At 52.0% G+C, this 14,643-nt stretch overlaps 1 protein-coding gene across 7 annotated transcripts in view; it reads left to right on the top strand.

The window, feature by feature from the left end:
- Positions 1-2,470: 2,470 nt before the first annotated feature.
- SEMA3F (semaphorin 3F) overlaps positions 2,471-14,643 on the top strand; it is a 95,863-nt gene continuing 83,690 nt past the window's right edge. For 4 of the 7 annotated variants that reach the window (XM_073562572.1, XM_073562571.1, XM_073562570.1 and 1 more), the window contains exon 1: positions 2,471-2,601. The gene's annotated coding sequence lies outside the window, so the exon portion shown is untranslated. Of the gene's footprint in view, positions 2,602-2,646; positions 2,740-8,212; positions 8,410-14,643 lie in introns of those variants that run through there. The other 3 variants (XM_073562567.1, XM_073562569.1, XM_073562566.1) reach the window with 3 other exon arrangements.

Raw genomic sequence — 14,643 nt, 5'->3', positions numbered from 1 at the left:
CCCAAGCTAACTAGATAGGAAAGGACAGGAAGGCTGCTGTCTGCAATCCGTGAAAAACCCTATGAAAATAAGAACCAACAGACAGTGAAAAAGGCCCTGAAGACGCTAGGCTTCAAAAAGCTATGTCAGTACTCAGGAATATTCTGAAGACAGAGCAACCGGCAAAAGGAGATTCAGCTCACCCCAGCAGGGAATGGCAGAATCCAGAAAAGCAAGGCAAACAAAAACAAAACACAAATGCTAAAAGGCAAAGCAGAAAACTTAGCTTTAGAGGAGCAGGAATCAGACTGGTTTCCTAGAAGTCCACAGAGAAATCACCCGCAGGGCAGAAGGGCGTCGGCAGCCTTATATCCAGTCTGTGACTCCACTCAGCCAGTCATCATCATTAGACTCAGGTGCCTGATAATCAGGCTCATTACCTTTCTTTACCAGACTAGGGAGTTCACCAGACCTCAGTGACGAAGGGGAAAATGAACTCACATTACACCTCAGGGCAGGGCGCGGGTTACTCCTCAGGGCAGGGGCGTGGGTTACACCTCAGGACAGGGGCGCGGGTTACACCTCAGGACAGGGGCGCGGGTTACACCTCAGGACAGGGGCGCGGGTTACACCTCAGGACAGGGGCGCGGGTTACACCTCAGGACAGGGGCGCGGGTTACACCTCAGGACAGGGGCGCGGGTTACACCTCAGGACAGGGGCGCGGGTTACACCTCAGGACAGGGGCGCGGGTTACACCTCAGGACAGGGCGCGGGTTACACCTCAGGACAGGGCGCGGGTTACACCTCAGGACAGGGCCGCGGGTTACACCTCAGGACAGGGCCGCGGGTTACACCTCAGGACAGGGGCGCGGGTTACACCTCAGGACAGGGCCGCGGGTTACACCTCAGGACAGGGCCGCGGGTTACACCTCAGGACAGGGCCGCGGGTTACACCTCAGGACAGGGCCGCGGGTTACACCTCAGGACAGGGCCGCGGGTTACACCTCAGGACAGGGCCGCGGGTTACACCTCAGGACAGGGCCGCGGGTTACACCTCAGGACAGGGCCGCGGGTTACACCTCAGGACAGGGCCGCGGGTTACACCTCAGGACAGGGCCGCGGGTTACACCTCAGGACAGGGCCGCGGGTTACACCTCAGGACAGGGCCGCGGGTTACACCTCAGGACAGGGCCGCGGGTTACACCTCAGGACAGGGCCGCGGGTTACACCTCAGGGCAGGGCCGCGGGTTACACCTCAGGGCAGGGCCGCGGGTTACACCTCAGGGCAGGGCGCGGGTTACACCTCAGGACAGGGGCGCGGGTTACACCTCAGGACAGGGGCGCGGGTTACACCTCAGGACAGGGGCGCGGGTTACACCTCAGGACAGGGGCGCGGGTTACACCTCAGGACAGGGGCGCGGGTTACACCTCAGGACAGGGGCGCGGGTTACACCTCAGGACAGGGGCGCGGGTTACACCTCAGGACAGGGGCGCGGGTTACACCTCAGGACAGGGCGCGGGTTACACCTCAGGACAGGGCCGCGGGTTACACCTCAGGACAGGGCCGCGGGTTACACCTCAGGACAGGGCCGCGGGTTACACCTCAGGACAGGGCCGCGGGTTACACCTCAGGACAGGGCGCGGGTTACACCTCAGGACAGGGCGCGGGTTACACCTCAGGACAGGGGCGCGGGTTACACCTCAGGACAGGGCCGCGGGTTACACCTCAGGACAGGGCGCGGGTTACACCTCAGGACAGGGCCGCGGGTTACACCTCAGGACAGGGCCGCGGGTTACACCTCAGGACAGGGCCGCGGGTTACACCTCAGGACAGGGCCGCGGGTTACACCTCAGGACAGGGCCGCGGGTTACACCTCAGGACAGGGCCGCGGGTTACACCTCAGGACAGGGCCGCGGGTTACACCTCAGGACAGGGCCGCGGGTTACACCTCAGGACAGGGCGCGGGTTACACCTCAGGACAGGGCCGCGGGTTACACCTCAGGACAGGGCGCGGGTTACACCTCAGGACAGGGCCGCGGGTTACACCTCAGGACAGGGCGCGGGTTACACCTCAGGTCATCTTATCATGCCGGTCATTAGGCCTGGTGTTATTCTATGTTGTAGTCCGGCAGACTCTCCCCACCGTATGTGAATTCACCAGCGCCAGTCATATCAGTGGATAGGAGCCGTCAGCACTAACACATTGTCACAAACCTTCCGAACAGCAGACTTCGCACAGCCAACGTCCGAGGAGCCCGTCCGCCAGAGGCTCCCAATAGCGGAGGAGACAAATTACCCGCGGCCACGCCGCGCCCTGCGCGCAGGTACTGACTGAACGCACCGCACCGGGAAAGGGCGGGAAGCAGCGTCGCGGTGGAAGGACACAGGCCAGGAGCCGCCAGTGCAGAGCTTAGGCTTGACAACCAATCAGATCACGTAATTGCGTTACAAAAGAAAGAATGATGGGATTTGATTGGCTACAGGGTTTCCCGCCTTTTTCTCTGCCCCCGCTTTATACCTGTGACCCGACGCCCCAGCGGAGGGATACGCTCGGGTAGTGGGAGAGTCTGCCCGAGGTCTGTGACAGGAAGCGTGGATGGAGGTGAGGCAGAAGCCGCAGGTGAGGAGGCGGTGTCGTGTTTGTATCCCTCTCTTGTCACTCCTGGGGGTGGAATTATCCTTACACTTGTGTGACTGGAGGAATGACAGAAAAATCAGGAGCAACAACCGAATGTGGGCGCAAAACCGACTGAAGCTGGTGGAGTATACCTTAGTGTCATCGCCCTCGGCGTGCAGGTGGCGGGGCCCTCTGCGCCCTCGGCGTGCAGGTGGCGGGGCCCTCTGCGCCCTCGGCGTGCAGGTGGCGGGGCCCTCTGCGCCCTCGGCGTGCAGGTGGCGGGGCCCTCTGCGCCCTCGGCGTGCGGGTGGCGGGGCCCTCTGCGCCCTCGGCGTGCAGGTGGCGGGGCCCTCTGCGCCCTCGGCGTGCAGGTGGCGGGGCCCTCTGCGCCCTCGGCGTGCAGGTGGCGGGGCCCTCTGCGCCCTCGGCGTGCAGGTGGCGGGGCCCTCTGCGCCCTCGGCGTGCAGGTGGCGGGGCCCTCTGCGCCCTCGCCGTGCAGGTGGCGGGGTCCTCTGCGCCCTCGCCGTGCAGGTGGCGGGGTCCTCTGCGCCCTCGCCGTGCAGGTGGGGGGGTCCTCTGCGCCCTCGCCGTGCAGGTGGCGGGGCCCTCTGCGCCCTCGCCGTGCAGGTGGCGGGGCCCTCTGCGCCCTCGCCGTGCAGGTGGCGGGGCCCTCTGCGCCCTCGGCGTGCAGGTGGCGGGGCCCTCTGCGCCCTCGCCGTGCAGGTGGCGGGGCCCTCTGCGCCCTCGCCGTGCAGGTGGCGGGGCCCTCTGCGCCCTCGCCGTGCAGGTGGCGGGGTCCTCTGCGCCCTCGCCGTGCAGGTGGGGGGGTCCTCAAAATTTTGATGTGTAATTTTGAAAAAACAATGTTATAAAACTTTCTAGAAAAAAACCCCCATATGTGTTGAGTTCTTGGTTTCATCTGTACAAGGACTTTCCTTGTAATCATATTTTAAAGGGAGTCTATCACTCCATGTTAGCCCTCCATATTAGCCCTATCAGCTGTGGCCACCGCCATCAGGGGCTTATCTACAGCATTCTGTAGCAACAGAAAGCAAAAAACACAAATATCCTGAACTAAAAGTAAAAAATATACTGCAAATAATGCATAAAGGTAATAATAATAATAAGGGTATTTAGTAAACATAATTTTGATCAAAATAATGTACAAGCCATCCGGCCACGTCACGGCAACCCTTGTGGGACAGTCCCTACTCTAGTATTTAAAACCTTATCACTTGCCAAGTGGCGTGAATGTGAATAAGGGTCGAGCGGCTGAACCACTTGTAACAGCTTAGGCCAGACTGGATGGCTTTCCCAGCTCAGAAAAAGGGCGGTCACACCCCTATATGCACTGAATGCACAATGAAATGAATAAAAAACAAATCTGAACTGAGACAAGTAGGTTAATGTGTATGCACAATGTAAGTGCATTTTAGATACCCACTATTAACATTAGAAACCAGCGTCGCTGGTCCTGATCGCCGGAGGGGCTGTCTATGTGATAGCTCACCAGCGATCAGCCTAGCGATGTCCCAGCAATCCCATCCATGTCGTATCGTTGTCGGGATTGCTGGTGCGTCGCTATGTGAAACGGGACCCTAAAGGCCCCGTCACACATAACGATGTCCCAGCGATCCCACGAACGATCCGACATGGATGGGATTGCTGGGACATCGCTAGGCTGATCGCTGGTGAGCTATCACATAGACAGCCCCTCCGGCGATCAGGACCAGCGACGCTGGTTTCTAATGTTAATAGCGGGTATCTAAGAGCCGCGCGGCTCTTAGATACCCGATGTTTAAACTGGAAACCAGCGTCGCTGATCGCTGGTCTCTCACTGCCACACGCAGCGATGCATGCTGGCCAGCGAGAGACGAGCGATCAAAAAAACGGCCCAGGACGATGGAGCGCGATCAGCGATACCTGTCGGTCGCTGATCCCCGTCACACACAGCGATTTCACTGGCGAGATCGCTGTGGCGTCACAAAATCGGCGATCTCTCTAGCGAGATCACTGTGAGTGAGGAGGCCTTAAGTCTTTAAACTGAGCTTTTATCATCAATTTGTCCCTTCTGTTGGGCGAGATCTAATCTTGTCCACAATCTCTTACTAACAATGGCCATTACCTTCTGTGTCAGAGTATATATGGCTGTTCTGGTGTTTGGCTCCACCTGGTTTAATATCTGATTTTTGTTTACTTTTAATATTTCTGGTTTTCATTATCATAATCTTACAGGTGACATTTTTTAAATTATTTTATTACTGATTTTAATTTTTTTTTATTTTAATTGTTGCTATATTCCACACGCCTTCTGGGCGGTACTTGTGGCACTTATCTTTCTGGAATCAGAATTGGGTTGTCTCCGTTAAGGTACTGTCACACTTAGGCCTCTTGCAGACATCCGGTGTCAGGGGTCCGGCGGCGTGCGGCGAAAAGCCGGGCCGCCGGATCCGGCCTGCAGCGGTGACACCGGATGGACATGCAGCGCCTGATGTGGATTGGAGGACATTTAAAGGAGCCGCAGCATCAGGGGTCGAGAGAGATCGGGAGGCGAGAAAGCAGCCAGAGAGACAGCGGGGGACGAGAGAGCAGCCAGAGAGACAGCGGGGGACGAGAAAGCAGCCAGAGAGACAGCGGGGGACGAGAGAGCAGCCAGAGAGACAGCGGGGGACGAGAGAGCCAGCCAAAGAAAGGTATGAAGCGTATGGAGAGAGATGTGCGCCGGGCACTTGTGGGGTTAAAACTCACAGTGCCCGGGCATGCGCTGTTGAAAAAGCCGGTCCGGCGCTGCAAAAAAACGTTGCAGCCGTTTTTTGCAGACGCCGGACGGCGCATGTTTTCCGTATCCAGCGAAACCCTGAGGCGCCACATGTCCATCCGGCACGATGTGGCAATCATTACATTCTATGTGAAAAAAACGGATCCAATTCCGTTTTTCACAATTTTCACCGCATCGTGCCGGATTTAAAAAAACGGATGTGTGAAAGTAGCCTTAGCAATGTACCAGCGATCCCGACCAGCGATATGGTCGCTAGTTAGCTGCCACACAGGCAGATCTCACCTGTGACATCGCAGGGGTCGGCGCTCGCTACTTACCTGTCAGACGAGGCGATCCTGCGTCCTCCCGCACGCGTGGCTCGTTGTCACAGCAGGAAGCTGACGACGAGAAACAGTCCAGGACGTTCTCGCACGATCAGCGATAACCTGCGGGGGAGCGGTCGGAGGTAAGTATCAGACATAGTGATATCGCTAGCAATATCGCTATAAGGTCACAAAAACCAGTGACGTTATAGCGATATTGCTAGCGATATCGCTTAGGGCCCCGTCACACATAGCGATCTCAGCAGCGAGATCGCTGTGTGTGACAGCGATCGGCGACCGGCCCCCCTGCCGGTATCGCTGATCGCTGCAAGAAACCTCTGGACATTTTTTTTCGTCGCTGATCTCTCGCTGGCCAGCACGCATTGCTGCGTGTGACAGGCGGGAGACCAGCGATCAGCTGTAAAATAATAAAAAAAAATATTGTTGTTATTCTCACCTTCTGGCGTTCCGCGCAGTCTTCCTGCCTCTCTTCAAGCTCCCGGTCCCAGTAATCCTTTGCAAGAATGACCGCGAGACTTCACGATCCCACGAGAACGGACGTCATCGCGGTAATTCTCGCAAAGCATTACTGGGAGCGGAGCGTGGAGAGAGGCGGGAAGGCTGCGCGGGACGTCGGAAGGTGAGAATAACAATATATTTTATTTTAATTCTATTTTTGACATGAATATGGCATCAGCGCTAACACAGCGATGCAGCGCGCGCGGCGTCGCTGTTCTAATCGCTGGTGAAGCTGTCTGTGTGACAGCTCCCCAGCGATCACATAGCGACTTACCAGCGATCCTGACACGTTGATATCGTTGTCGGGATTGCTGGTAAGTTGCTATGTGTGACTCCAGCTTTAGTGTGACAGGCCCTTTACTGCGCAGATCTGGGAGATGTCACTGGATTGCTGGAGAGCAGTTTGAGCGGGACGATCCGAGTGTTTATAAAGCTCATCTGACGGTTCAGTCAGGTGTTCGTGGAGAGTGAACAACCAGTGGAAGCATCCCTCCCAATTTCAAAATTAAAAAAAAAAGTTGTTTTTTTATTTGGAAAGCATAAACTTTACACTTTTAGATCACAGACCGAACAGATCTGAATTCAAGATTTTTGATTTGACACTTTTTATATAAGGTTCTTGTTTGCGATTTTTTTTTTTTTTTTTTTTTATTTTTTTTTTTTTTTTTTTTTTTTTTATTATGATTCAGTTAAGAGCCCATCATCAATTTTGGTACAGATGTGGCATAGGAGATACATATGAATTGTTTGCAATTTTAATATCATATTAATTTTCCAGAAATACGTTTTGAAAGTTGGAATTTGATTCCACATGGTTAAATATTAACAAAGATAATTTTGTGACACATCTCTTGAAATCCTGAACTGTTCTGAGTCGAATGGGGTTTTTCCCATTTCTCTATCTTGTTTCTTGTCCGAGTTATGAGAAGAAATGTAGAGGCATGCAAGACAGAATTTCACGTCTTTTCACAACTTTGAAAATTAATTAAAAAACAAACAAAAAAAAACTGATGGAATTTTACGGTATTACCAAGAAACAAATTCTCGAAAGAATTAAATATATAGTGGTAATATTCATTGGTTCACTTAAAATGGAATGACCCTGGAGGGATCCTCGGCTTCCTCTCTGTGTAGGTGGAGTGGTCCTTGGCGTCCTCACTGTGCAGGTGGAGGGGTCCTCGGTTCCCTCTCTGTGAACAGGTGGAGGGGTCCTCGGTTCCCTCTCTGTGAACAGGTGGAGGGGTCCTCGGTTCCCTCTCTGTGAACAGGTGGAGGGGTCCTCGGTTCCCTCTCTGATCAGGTGGAGCGGTCCTCGTTGTCCTTTCTCTGTGATCAGGTGGAGGGGGCCTCGGTGTCCTCTCTGTGTGATCAGGTGGAGGGGGCCTCGGTGTCCTCTCTGGGTGATCAGGTGGATGGGGCCTCGGTGTCCTCTCTGGGTGATCAGGTGGAGGGGTCTTCGGTGTCCTCTCTGGGTGATCAGGTGGAGGGGGCCTCGGTGTCCTCTCTGGGTGATCAGGTGGAGGGGGCCTCGGTGTCCTCTCTGGGTGATCAGGTGGAGGGGGCCTCGGTGTCCTCTCTGGGTGATCAGGTGGAGGGGGCCTCGGTGTCCTCTTTGGGTGATCAGGTGGGGGGGGCCTCGGTGTCCTCTCTGTGTGATCAGGTGGAGGGGTCTTCGGTGTCCTCTCTGTGTGATCAGGTGGAGGGGTCTTCGGTGTCCTCTCTGTGTGATCAGGTGGAGGGGTCTTCGGTGTCCTCTCTGTGTGATCAGGTGGAGGGGGCCTCGGTGTCCTCTCTGTGTGATCAGGTGGAGGGGGCCTCGGTGTCCTCTCTGGGTGATCAGGTGGAGGGGGCCTCGGTGTCCTCTCTGGGTGATCAGGTGGAGGGGGCCTCGGTGCCGGCAGGCCAGGTGAGCGGAGCCGGTGAGGGGCGGCTCCCCGGGAGGTTGGAGGATGGCGCATGGGGGAGGAGGTTGGTTTATGTAAATGTCTCAAGTTCCTGCGACTTTCTTCGCCACAAGCTGCTCAGTTCCAGCGAGAACAGTATAAGCGGCGGCTGCGGAGCTCGGGATCTGCCGCGATCTCCCCTGGATTACTGTCACCGGACGCGCTGATGCTCCCGGTGCTCCGTGCGCTGCTCTGGACCTTGTGGATATTGGCTTTCCCCGGGCCCCAGTCTCTGCCGGACACCGAAGGATCGCCGGGGTCGTGTTAGGTGAGTGAGCCCTGCGCTGTCACACTGCACCGGAGCGGGCTGTCACACTGCACCGGAGCGGGCTGTCACACTGCACCGGAGCGGGCTGTCACACTGCACCGGCTCCTCTGTCGGGAGCACTTGTTACTTTGTCTCCGTCGCTGCCTCCTTTGTGCCGGGGACATGAGCCGTGGGGGCTACCTGTGTGGTGGGGGCCGGCACCTGTGTGCGGGGAGCGGATCGGTGCTGTGCTGCTCCGGGGATACACAAAGGGAGCGAGCTGAGGAGCAGAAAGGGGCAGAGGAGACCCCAGAGGGACAGGTAGGAGGGGATGGAAGCTGCCGAGGACGTGTGACGACCCCAGAGTGGGGTGTGTGTGTGTGTGTGGAGAAGACCCCGGTGTATATATAGTGTGTGTGTGTGTGTATATATATTGTGTGGAGAAGACCCCGGTGTATATATAGTGTGTGTGGAGAAGACCCCGGTGTGTGTGTGTGTGTGTGTGTGTGTGTGTGTGTGTGTGTATATATATATATATATTGTGTGGAGAAGACCCCCGGTGTATATATAGTGTGTGTGTGTGTATATATATTGTGTGGAGAAGACCCCGGTGTATATATAGTGTGTGTGGAGAAGACCCCGGTGTGTGTGTATGTATGTATGTGTGTATATATATATATATATATATATATATATATATATATATATATATATATATATATATATATATATATATATATATATATATTATTGTGTGGAGAAGACCCCGGTGTGTATATATAGTGTGTGTGTGTGGAGACTACCGGTGTATATAGTGTGTGTGTGTGTGGAGACTATCCCGGTATATATAGTGTGTGTGGAGAAGACCCCGGTGTATATATAGTGTGTGTGGAGAAGACCCCGGTGTGTGTGTGTGTATATATATATATATTGTGTGGAGAAGACCCCGGTGTATATATAGTGTGTGTGTGTATATATATATATATATATATATATATATATATATATATATATATATATATATATATATATATATATATATATGTGTGGAGAAGACCCCGGTGTATATATAGTGTGTGTGTGTGTGTGGACTACCCCGGTATATATAGTGTGTGTGTGTGGAGACTACCGGTGTATATAGTGTGTGTGTGTGTGTGTGTGTGGAGACTATCCCGGTATATATAGTGTGTGTGGAGAAGACCCCGGTGTATATATAGTGTGTGGAGACTACCGGTGTATATAGTGTGTGTGTGTGGAGACTACCCCGGTATATATAGTGTGTGTGGAGAAGACCCCGGTGTATATATAGTGTGTGTGTGTGTGTGTGTGTGGAGACTACCCCGGTATATAGAGTGTGTGTGGAGAAGACCCCGGTGTATATATAGTGTGTGTGTGTGTGTGTGGAGACTACCCCGGTATATATAGTGTGTGTGGAGAAGACCCCGGTGTATATATAGTGTGTGGAGACTACCCCGGTATATATAGTGTGTGTGTGGAGACTACCCCGGTATATATAGTGTGTGTGTGGAGACTACCCTGGTATATATAGTGTGTGTGTGTGGAGACTACCAGTGTATAGTGTGTGGACCGCCTGGCGTTGTTGCCCGTGTGCTAGGTTTGGAGACCTTTTCCGCCATCTCTCCATTTCCTCCATGTTTCACCGCACTGTATGTACCACCCGGCACTTCTGTGCAGCTCCCCGGGCCCCATGGCCCTCACACTCGCCAGTCATCATCCTGTCAGATATGTCTCCCACTTCTTGGCTTGTTGGTCTGAACCAAAGTGTAGTGAAGCTGATTTGGAGCATTTTGTAGAAACTGAGCAGTGTTTGCTGCACCGACCCTTGAGAGTCCTCCTGCGGGCACCTGCCCAATATTCATCTGGTCAGGGGTGAGGGACCATGAGACCTGTTACTGTGTAGATACAGGTTTCCGGCCCCAACAGTCAGCACGAGTCCAGGCGCTGATTGGTATTCACACCTGGAGTTCTGTTATCGTGGAAGGTGACATGCTGCTCCCAGAGGTCAGATGTGGACATGGTAGATCCTAAAGCACCTCCTGCGGAAGGTACAGCTTCAGCCTGCTGTGGAAGATAAACTCCAGCACCCTCACCCCATGTCACAGACTGTACCCCTATAATCACACTGTTGCTAAAAATGTGGCTGACTATAATCACACTTTCCTCCAATGTGCCATTATGTGCTCCTATAATCACACTGTCCTGCAATCTGCCAGACTGCACTGCTATAATCACACTGTCCCCCAATGTTCCAGACTGTACCACTATAATCACACTGTCCCCCAATGTTCCAGACTGTACCGCTATAATCACACTGTCCCCCAATGTTCCAGACTGTACCGCTATAATCACACTGTCCCAAATTGTTCCAGACTGTACCGCTATAATCACACTGTCCCCCAATGTTCCAGACTGTACCGCTATAATCACACTGTCCCCCAATGTTCCAGACTGTACCGCTATAATCACACTGTCCCCCAATGTTCCAGACTGTACCGCTATAATCACACTGTCCCCCAATGTTCCAGACTGTACCGCTATTATCTCACTTTCCCCCTAATGTTCCAGACCATTACTCCTATAATCACACTGCCCCTATTGTGGCAGACTGTACCCCCTATAATCACACTGCCCCCAATATCTACAGGTTTAATGCACTTCAATTCTAGGAGGATTGTGGAGCTTCAAGTGTCAGTGTCTGGGGTACAGCGTGCGGCTTCACATTTAGTCCATATAGGCAGTGAGTCGTCCTCACAAACGACACTGAGGGAAGAGGCAAAAATGTTATTGAGAACTTTGGTTCTTGGACTGACGACTATGACGAAGATAATCTGTGATCAACTTTTATTATTTCACCGGAAAGCATATCCTTCTAATTAAAATTGTTAATTTTCAGCAACCTTTTTCTCACATGTGGACCGGGAATAACAGCGAGGCGGTTACATGGCACAAGGTGTGACTACTGATTCACTATGTTAGACTGTCCTAACATGATTTCACTTTCATGGGGCATTTGGAAACAGGAGCACAACACCTCCACCAGCTGAATAGTGAGTGCAGCTCTGGAGTATAATACAGGATGTAACTCAGGATCAGTAATGTATGTACACAGTGACTGCACCAGCAGAATAGTGAGTGCAGTTCTGGAGTATAATACAGGATGTAACTCAGGATCAGTAATGTATGTACACAGTGACTGCACCAGTAGAATAGTGAGTGCAGCTCTGGAGTATAATACAGGAGGTAACTCAGGATTAGTAATGTATGTACACAGTGACTGCACCAGCAGAATAGTGAGTGCAGCTCTGGGGTATAATACAGGATGTAACTCAGGATCAGTAATGTAATGTACAGTATGTACACAGTGACTGCACCAGCAGAATAGTGAGTGCAGCTCTGGAGAATAATACAGGATGTAACTCTGGATCAGTAATGTATGTACACAGTGACTGCACCAGCAGAATAGTGAGTGCAGCTCTGGAGTATAATACAGGAGGTAACTCAGGATCAGTAATATAATGTATGTACACAGTGACTGCACCAGCAGAATAGTGAGTGCAGCTCTGGAGTGTAATACAGGATGTAACTCGGGATCCGTACAGGAATATTAATGTAGTGTTGAAAAAAAGTCCCATTCTATAGAATCAGATTTTGGCTGAAAAAATGCAGCAAAACCTGATAACTACGCTTTTGGTGCATTTTTTCAGTGTTTTTTCACCACTTATTCATTTTAATGGGTGAAAAAATGCTGAAAGTGACATGCTCTATTGTGCAAAAAAAAAAAAAAAAAGGCAAAGCTCAAAATCCTGATGACAAAAAACAAGGTGTGTGCATGAGATTTCTGAAAACTCATAGACTTTGCTGATACTGTAAAACAGCTGAAAATTTGCATAAAAAAGAGGCAAAAACTCCTATTGTGAAGTTAAGGCCCCTTTACATTTAGCGATGCACCAGCGATCCGGACAACTATATGACCCGGTCAGGATCGCTGGTGCATCGCTAAATGGTTGCTAGTGAGCTGCCAAACAGGCAGAACTCACAGCGATGCAGCAGCGATACAGCGGTCGTTACTTACCTTTCAGACCCGGCGATGAAGACATCCTCCCGTCTGCGTCCACGCGTCGCTCGTCGGCGCCAGCAGGAAGCGCCCGACGTGAAATGGAGCTGCGCGATCAGCGATAGACAGCGCGGGAGCGAGTCGGAGGTAAGTATCACACGTAGCGATATCGCTGCTGCGTCACCAAATCGGTGATGCTTTAGCGATATCGCTATGTGTAAAACCCCCTTTAGCCTTAGAGATGCGGTGAATTTGACAAAACCCTCCTATAACACGGTGATGCCCCACTTTTTGGTGAATGTAATGTTCTAGGCAGCTGGAAAAGTTGCAATCTCTTGTAACCTGTTTTGGCCGCTGCCTTTCAGGGCTGATATACAGCATTCTATAATGCTGTAGATAAGTCTCCGGTCCGACCTGCAAGATAAGAAAAATTAGTTTTATTGTACTCATCGGGGTCTCTGGTCCGATGGGTGTCGCAGGTCTGGGTTCGGCGCCTCCCATCTTCTTGTAAGGCCGCCCTCGTACTTAGTTCCTTGCTCCCATCATCGTGCTTCTGCGCAGGCGTACTTATCTGCGCAGGCGTCGGGAAAGGTCAGAGAGACCCAGCGCCTGCGCACTGCAGTACTTTACTCTGCCCTCAACACGGCATGTGACCCAGAGAAGCAGTAGGATCGGGAGGCAGTCAGCGCCCATACTGCTCAGGAACCAGTGCCAGGCTCTTTCACAGGAGAACGATGAAGAAATACATCAGGATAAGACTTTGCTCACAAACAGCAACCTTGTATGCCTTCAGAATCCTCCTGGATGGAGAAAGAAAGAAAAATGTTGTGAAGAAGAAGCGGAGAGTGGTGGTCATGGGGGATTCCCTGCTAAGAGGAACAGAGGCTGCTATCTGCAGACCGGTTATAACCTCAAGAGAAATGTGCTGTCTTCCAAGTGCAAAAATTAAAGATGTGTCTGACAGGACATCAGGACTCTTCAGACCTACAGATGACTACTGTTGTGAGCTCATTTTCGGGTTTGCCTCTGGCTCCTGATGAGGGTTATGGAGCTGGCTGTGCTGACAGAGGAGTAGTGAGTTCTCTATCTGAACTCCCTCTGTTGGTGAAGGGAGGTAATGAAGCTGATCTAAATGGCAGAGACTGGCCACCTGAGGGAGAGGACTGCGATTGGACATCAGGAGTTTCTGATTGGATTTAAGGCAGCCGACTCCCTAGTTTCTTGCTGGTGATTTTTCCTGACTGTGGCTCCTGGTTTTCAGTTTGGTTCCTGCCTTCCTAAAGCTAAGTTTTCTCTGCTATTGCTCATATGAGTTTTTGTCTGGTTTACTTAGTTTTGTGTTCAGCCAGCCCTGGCTGGGACTGGGCTGAATCCCCATTTTGTCTCTGATCAGTTGATCTCCTTTGCTCTGTCTTCAGAATATACCTGAGTGCTGATATAGTGACTTGAAGTCTAGCGACTTCAGGGCCTTTTTCTATCAGACGTGTTGGACATTTTTTTTTTGGCAGGGTTTTTTGCGTGATTGCAGACAGCAGCTTTTCTTTCCTGTCCTTTCTAGTTAGCAAGGGCCCCATCGTTTGCTCAGCCTATCTTTCTATCTGTGTCTGTGTTTTCATCTTGTTTCACCGATAATACATGTTGGGGGCTGTCTATTGCTTTGGGGTCTGCTCTGGGGCAGTTTAGATTTTCCCTTTCTTTAGGCTTACCTTAGTTCTCCGGCCGTGACAAGGTGTCTAGGACCACCGTAGGTATGCTCCACGGCTACTGCTAGTTGTTGTGGATAGGATCAGGGGTCTGCAATCCGCTAGTTACCAACCTCTCTGGTTTTCTGGGCTTAGCTTGCTTTTTGTTTTTTCCTCCTCGGTGACTCATTCATAACAGACTACCCATTCCTGCTAATACATGTGGGGACAAATGACACAGCAAGAAACGACCTGGAAACCATCTGCAGTGACTTTGAAAACTTAGGTAAGAAAGTGAAAGAACTGGGAGCGCAGGTGGTCTTCTCTTCCATCCTCCCAGTGGGTGGCCATGGAACAAGGAGGTGGAATAAGATTCTGCAGGTGAACAACTGGCTACGTTGATGATGCAGTCAGCAAGGATTTGGATTTCTGGATCACGGAGTGAATCACCTATACGATGGACTACTTGCTAGAGATGGGGTGCACCTTACGAAGACT

This window comes from Dendrobates tinctorius, unplaced genomic scaffold (genome assembly GCF_039654945.1).
Source record: "Dendrobates tinctorius isolate UK_male_01 unplaced genomic scaffold, ASM3965494v1 ptg000357l, whole genome shotgun sequence".
Taxonomy (NCBI): Eukaryota; Metazoa; Chordata; class Amphibia; order Anura; family Dendrobatidae; genus Dendrobates; species Dendrobates tinctorius.
Note: the sequence above shows the minus strand (reverse complement) of the source record. Positions and strands in the feature narration are given on the sequence as shown.